General features: G+C 38.8%; 1 non-coding gene across 1 annotated transcript; it reads right to left on the bottom strand.

Moving 5' to 3' along the window:
• Positions 1 to 5,094: 5,094 nt before the first annotated feature.
• Positions 5,095 to 5,169, bottom strand: TRNAD-GUC (transfer RNA aspartic acid (anticodon GUC)). The gene has a single exon. It is a non-coding gene; the product is annotated as a tRNA-Asp (tRNA).
• Positions 5,170 to 6,907: the final 1,738 nt, after the last annotated feature.

Here is a 6,907-nt window from a genome sequence, read left to right as displayed (position 1 = left end):
GATGGCACTGTGCTTTCTGGAGCAAAGGTGGAAATGCTGGCCGCCATTGCCACATGCTTCTCCTTGGGACAGCATCTTAAGAGCTACCAGGATGGCAGGGATGAGGGGGGAGGCCTGAGGCCCCATGTGCATGGACTGACTCTTGGACTGTGACCAGAGGGGGCATCAGCTCCCATGTTGCCTACACATACAGCTTTTGGACAATGTGAGAGAGCCTGATTGGGGGGGGGCAGCTCTGGTGAAGGGCACCAGAGCTGTAATTGTTAAAATTGTATGACTTGTGCTGTTACTGTAATTTGTTTGTGTGATGTGCTTAATTCCTTGCATAGGAATGCCTGTGATGTGGACTGCAAAGTGAGCAAAAGGGGTGGAATGTTGGGCAACTGAGTTTGTAAAATAAGATTTTGAATTTGCTCACTTTTATTGTTAAAAATGGCACTGGTCTGTGGGGTTGCTAATTGCATTCCTGCTTGGGAAGGGCCATTGTTATGCTAATGTGTGCTAGAGGAGGGGGTATTTGTGGGCCCAGGTAGTTTTTTAGAAGGAGGAAGAAGGAGAAAAAAAAGAAAACACCAAGATGGTACAGTGTTGAAGGAAAAGCCAATTTTGTGCAGAAAGAAGGGAGAAGGTGTGCAGATGGGGAACCAGAGGTGACTAAGACTGGTGGGGGCCTTTGGTTCTAGGAAAATTCGGATACCTCAGTAGCTTTGTGAGCTCTGAATGGAAAGGAAAGTGTTTTCCCTGTGTGTGTGTATTTACTTGCCAACCGGGTGCAAGGCTAGAATAAAGAAATGGTCCACCAATTTTTGGTTCCACTGTTTCTTTACTGTCTGTCCAAATCTAATGGGAACCTGCATGTGAATGTCCACGGTGAGGACTGCAACTACTGGCCTTACAAAAAGTATGCAGCTTTAGGTTTGTGTGTTTTTATATGGGAGGAATCTGGGTTAATGATGTAAGACGTAGAGCAGTGTCACCTCAGACTCTCTATCACATGTCCTTCAAAACAAAGTGACACTCTAGTATGGAGAAGTCTCCACAGCTTTACCAAATCAAGATAACATAACATGTTCCTGAGATGCTTTCTGATATGTGTCCTGACATGACCAGTGGTATGGGTTCTCTGGCTTCCCCAAACTCATCGAGACCATTAGACTAAACCTTGCTTAAAGAAAAACTTAGAAATGTAGACAATATATATATATATTTTTTTTTATAAGGTAAATTTTTTTTTTTAATTTTTTTTTTATTTTATTTATTCATTTTAGAGAGGAGAGAGAGAGAGAGAGAGAGAGAGAGAGAGAGAGAGAGACAGGGGGGAGGAGCTGGAAGCATCAACTCCCATATGTGCCTTGACCAGGCAAGCCCAGGGTTTTGAACCGGCGACCTCAGCATTTCCAGGTCGACGCTCTATCCACTGCGCCACCACAGGTCAGGCCATTTTTTTTTTTTTTTTTTTTTTAAAGCTTTTTTTTTTTTTTTTTTTTAATTTTTTTTATTTATTCATTTTAGAGAGGAGAGAGAGACAGGGGGGAGGAGCTGGAAGCATCAACTCCCATATGTGCCTTGACCAGGCAAGCCCAGGGTTTCAAACCGGCGACCTCAGCATTTCCAGGTCGACGCTTTATCCACTGCGCCACCACAGGTCAGGCCATTTTTTTTTTTTTTTTTAAAGCTTTTTTTTTTTTTTTTTTTTAATTTTTTTTATTTATTCATTTTAGAGAGGAGAGAGAGACAGGGGGGAGGAGCTGGAAGCATCAACTCCCATATGTGCCTTGACCAGGCAAGCCCAGGGTTTCAAACCGGCGACCTCAGCATTTCCAGGTCGACGCTTTATCCACTGCGCCACCACAGGTCAGGCATTTTTTTTTTTTTTTAATTTTTTTTTTTTTATTTATTCATTTTAGAGAGGAGAGAGAGAGAAAGAGAGAGAGAAGGGGGGAGGAGCTGGAAGCATCAACTCCCATATGTGCCTTGACCAGGCAAGCCCAGGGTTTCGAGACAATATTTTAATATCACATAATACTAATACTCTTGAAGATTTTATTTTTGTAGATACCTGCTTGCTATAGATTAAAAATCTCTTACATGTTTGTACAAAAATGATATTTAATATAAACATTGAAACTACTTGTGTTACCTTAACACTTTTCTTCAAAATGTTTAACATTGACCATTGTTTTGTAATGGCCATGATACTGGTGGGTTAAATTAAAATCACAGTTTTCTGTTGTAAATCCACAGCCAGGTTTGACTCCGAAGCCAGTCAGTGCCATGTAAATGACATTGTTTTCTACACTGTAGGTATTATGTTTCCTTATGGACCCACATGGACTGCCAGTGCCATTCAATGTGAAACATACTCAGACAAAGGCAGCCTTGCATACCTGCAGAGGGGTCATGGCAGGGTGTTAAGTGGAATCCCCAGCAAAGCAATGTAATCAGGCAGCAAGCCAGAGATTTCCTTCCAGTCCAACTACAGGGCACACATCACCCCAATGGACTGAAAGTTAATGTGTTTTTAATTCCTATATTCTGTAACCTCTGCAGATATCATTTTGACCAATTTGGAAATCTATGATGTCTTGAGGGGCAAAAAAAAAAACCCTTAACAAATTAGCAGCTGCCTGTAGGCTTGTTGAAGTGTCCTTATTGCCCTGACATAAAGTAATAATTTGAGATTAGACACCATACATTTTTCATAAATTCCATAATGAAATAGAGTCAAAACTTGTTTTGCTTATTTTATTTCTTTGGGTTTTCTGATGGCCAAATATTGAACTTGGTTGACTTCCCTTCACTAACAAAAGTCTATTCCATTTGGCTTAGCATCCAAGAAATTCCTGTTTGCTTTAACTCTCTATGTTCAACCCACCTCCTACTGCAACTCTAAATGTGATTGAATTTCCAGGTATACAAATAACCCATATCCTTGTACAATGTTGTTCTTATACTCATAATGCTTTCACTAGCAGATGATGCTTTTCTGTATCTTGCTACAAATTTCAATTCAATTAAGTACAAAAGTATTGATCTCAAGGCCCATTATGCTGTGTGCTCATAGATAGTACACATTTGTGTTTGTAAATAAATGATGAAATGACCATGTTCAAATGTTTTCTTAAGTGCCACAGGGAATAGAAGACTACAAAGGCTATATGATTTTTAATCTTAAGAAAAACATAAGCTATACAGTGAGACAATAATGTAAACAACTGACTATTAAAATCGCATGAGATAACTTTCATAATCATGTAGGCAACAAAGAAGGCAAGTCTGAAGTTAAAAAAAAAAGTATTTCTGGGAGTTCAGGGAAGGTTTTCTAAGAAGGTGGCATTTGATTTCTGGGCATTGACATTTAAATACTGGGAAAAACATATCAGGCTTCAGGAAAAGTCTGTGCTGTGCTTTATGGTCTAAATGTGTGAGGATCACTATGAAGCTGGAGAAATTAAAACCCAGAGTATATAGTACATAACCAAAGAGAATAGTTCCAGCTTTGTGTGATCACATACCAATGTGGTATAATTTCATTTCTACAGACAAAATAATTACCAAACAAAAATAACTATCCAGAAAAATAAACATTATCAAAGAACGCCTAATAATGTAGCTATTTGAGAAAAGCCAAGTCACAAGTTAATTCACAGAATTTGTATTATGATACCTATCTGATGCTACTAGGTACTAGGGCTGTAACAGTCAACAAAAAGAATGGGTCTCTTATCACTGTAGATCACAGAATTTACTGAGAAATAAAGTCAACACATTGTATGGGAATTAACATATAATTAGAGGTTGTGAAAACTGCAGTGGAGAAAAAAAAATAAAGGATCAAACATGATTTCAATCAAGATCTAATTGGAGCCTATTGAGGAAGTTAAATTTAGTATTTACTTAAAAGAATAGAGAAGTTAGTCAATGAAGTTAGAAAATTATTCCAGGTGTTTATAAAGATAATCATTCTAAAAAGGGTTTACATTTTTTTGTTTGTTTTTCTTTTCATTCTTCCTAAAGGAATACATTTTTTAAATAAAACTCAATCCATAAATACATCAACGGCAAAACCTTCTCTCCAAATCCTTGCTACTCCAGCCCAGAGGTTGTGCCTTAGCACAAAAAAACAAGTTCCATCAACTGTCAACTTAGGGATGTGTCTGCTTTTTGCTGAAAGCAGGCCCTGCAAGTAAAAGACCAGGAGGAATGAAAGGAAATTCAGTGTGTGGGGGGGATACGTTTGTATAGTTGAATGGAAGAAAGATTTTGCAGTATCTTTCAGAAAAGGAAGGTTTTTTGATTTGATACTAACTACCATGGATGTCACTGATGAGTTTTACATAAACAAGTGACATAATCAAATATATATTTTTATTAGGTAAGTTACACTGTATATGAAGCCTAAATTGAAAATCATTAGGAGAAGCATGAAAAAGAGAAGTTAAGAGGTTATTACAAAAGGGGGCATGATAAAGAGAGGAGGTAAAAAATGACTCCCAGTTTTCTGGCAAAAGCGAGTGGAAAAAAAAAAGGTACATGAACTACAGAGTCAGGGAGTCCTAGGAGAGGATGACTGTGTAGGAGAAGTGAAAGTCAAGGGTTTTGTTTTTGTTCCATTGAGACTGGAGATTTTCTTGAGTCATCCCACACAATTATCTAGTCAGATGTAAATAAAAGCATAGGTTAGGAACAGGTATATAGTTTAATCACCACCACAAATTACTTAAGGTTATTTTCTCTTGTTAATATGATATTTTTAATATCTAATTGTTTATATCAGTTTTTTGGGGGGGTTTTTGTTTGGTTTTTTTTTTGTATTTTTCTGAAGTTGGAAACGGCGAGGTAGTCAGACAGACTCCCGCATGCGCCGACCGGGATCCACCTGGCACGCCCACCAGGGGGCGATGCTCTGCCCATCTGGGGCATTGCTCTGTTGTAACCAGAGCCATTCTAACGCCTGAGGCAGAGGCCATGGAGCCATCCTCAGCACCCGGGCCAACTTTGCTCCAGTGGAGCCTCAGCTGCGGGAGGGGAAGAGAGAAACAGAGAGGAAGGAGAGGGGGATGGGTGGAGAAGCAGATGGGCGCTTCTCCTGTGTGCCCTGGCCGGGAATTGAACCCGGACTCCCACATGACAGGCGGACATTCTACCACTGAGCTAACTGGCCAGGGCCTTATATCAGTTTTGTGAGGACCTGGCAGGTGTGCAAAAACTTTCTATGGGTGCACAGGCATGGTGGAGCTAACAGATCCATCTCACATTCTTAACTTTCATATTTGATCTTAAAAGCACTCTGTCTGAGAATTCTTGAGATATAGGTACAATTTTGGATTTCCTTCTTCACTTCTTTTATAATTATCCTTTCTGTTGACAGAAGAATAACATACATTTCTCTATAATGAGTGTTTATGTTCTTTGGTTCTTCCATCTATCACCATGAGAAGAGGATGACCAGACTCGTACACTGATCTAGTGTCATGTCCTGTATAGAGACAAGCAAAGCAGAGCCCCATAGTTACCCTAATCTTGATGGAGTAAAAAAATATGAATAAAACTCAGGAGACTTAGTACCCTGTTCCAATGCATATCAAAATATAAATGCCCATTTTGTGACATACAAGAGCTCTGTCCCTTTGTTCACCAGTAGCATGTGTTGGTCCTAACCAAATAGTAATGAGAAATGTCTTTTATATTAAATATTAATTAAATAAAAAGTATTGGAAGAAAATAAAAGGCCAAGTTATTTTTAACTGTCAGAGTAATGTAATTACAATGAAAAATAAGCTTTAAGAGATATAAAAACACACACCCTGAAATTATTAAAAATGTTGATATATAACCATTTTATTAAGGTTGATTTAGTTTAATTATCTGGCACTCTTTGATGTTTCACCACTGAGGGATGACACTAATGTGAAAAAGGTATACGTGTTCATACTCTGAAGGAAGAAAAAGAGTAAAAAAAATCACTATAAAACCAGAGGTTATATAGAACTCACAACTAAATTTTTAGCAAATGGGAAGATATGACTGGCTGCATGAACTCCCTAGTGAGACACCTAGTCCATGCTTCCTCCAGTTCCTATGGGTAACAAATAACATAAGATACAATCCTGGAGTATATTTGTAATATTTTAACTAGGGAGGTCTGCAAAGTAGAACTCATGAGAAAAATTCTGCCCAACAACATTTTGTAAATAACATTTCATTGGAAAACAGCCACACCATTTGTTTATATATTTTCTGTGGCTTCTTGTTTACTACTATGGCAAAGCTGAGTAGTTGCAACCAGATGGCATGGACTAGAAAGACTAAAATTACTTATTTTTACATACTATGTTTCTCAACCCTTAATAAATTTGAATTACTTAATCTCAAATGCTTAAAATGACCTCCAGTCAATGTTTTATATATAATTAAGAATATGTAGAGCTGACCATGTGGTGGCACAGTGGATAGAGCATCAAACTGTGATGCAGAGGACCCAGGGTCAAAACCTCGAGGTCGCTGGCTGGAGTGCGGGCTCATCTGGATTAAGCTCAGGCTCACCAGCTTGAGCATGGGGTCACTGGCTTGAGCATGGGATCACAGACATGACCCCATGGTCATTGACTTAAGCCTAAACGTTGCTGGCTTGAGCAAGGGGTCACTCACTCTGCTGTAGCCACCCAGTCAAGGAACATATGAGAAAGCAGTCAATGAACAACTAAGGTGCCACAATGAAGCATTGATGTTTCTCATCTCTCTCCCTCCCTGCCTGTCTGACTCTACCTATTCCTCTCTCTGTCTCTTTGTCCCTGTCTTTCTCACTATAAAAAAAGAATATTTAAGAAACTAGTGATTCCTTCTTTTGTACATTTATAGTCTCAAAGATTATCACAGAAAACTTTAACCCTTGATCAAAAGTGTA

This window comes from Saccopteryx bilineata, chromosome 6, assembly GCF_036850765.1.
Source record: "Saccopteryx bilineata isolate mSacBil1 chromosome 6, mSacBil1_pri_phased_curated, whole genome shotgun sequence".
Classification (NCBI taxonomy): Eukaryota; Metazoa; Chordata; class Mammalia; order Chiroptera; family Emballonuridae; genus Saccopteryx; species Saccopteryx bilineata.
Note: the sequence above shows the minus strand (reverse complement) of the source record. Positions and strands in the feature narration are given on the sequence as shown.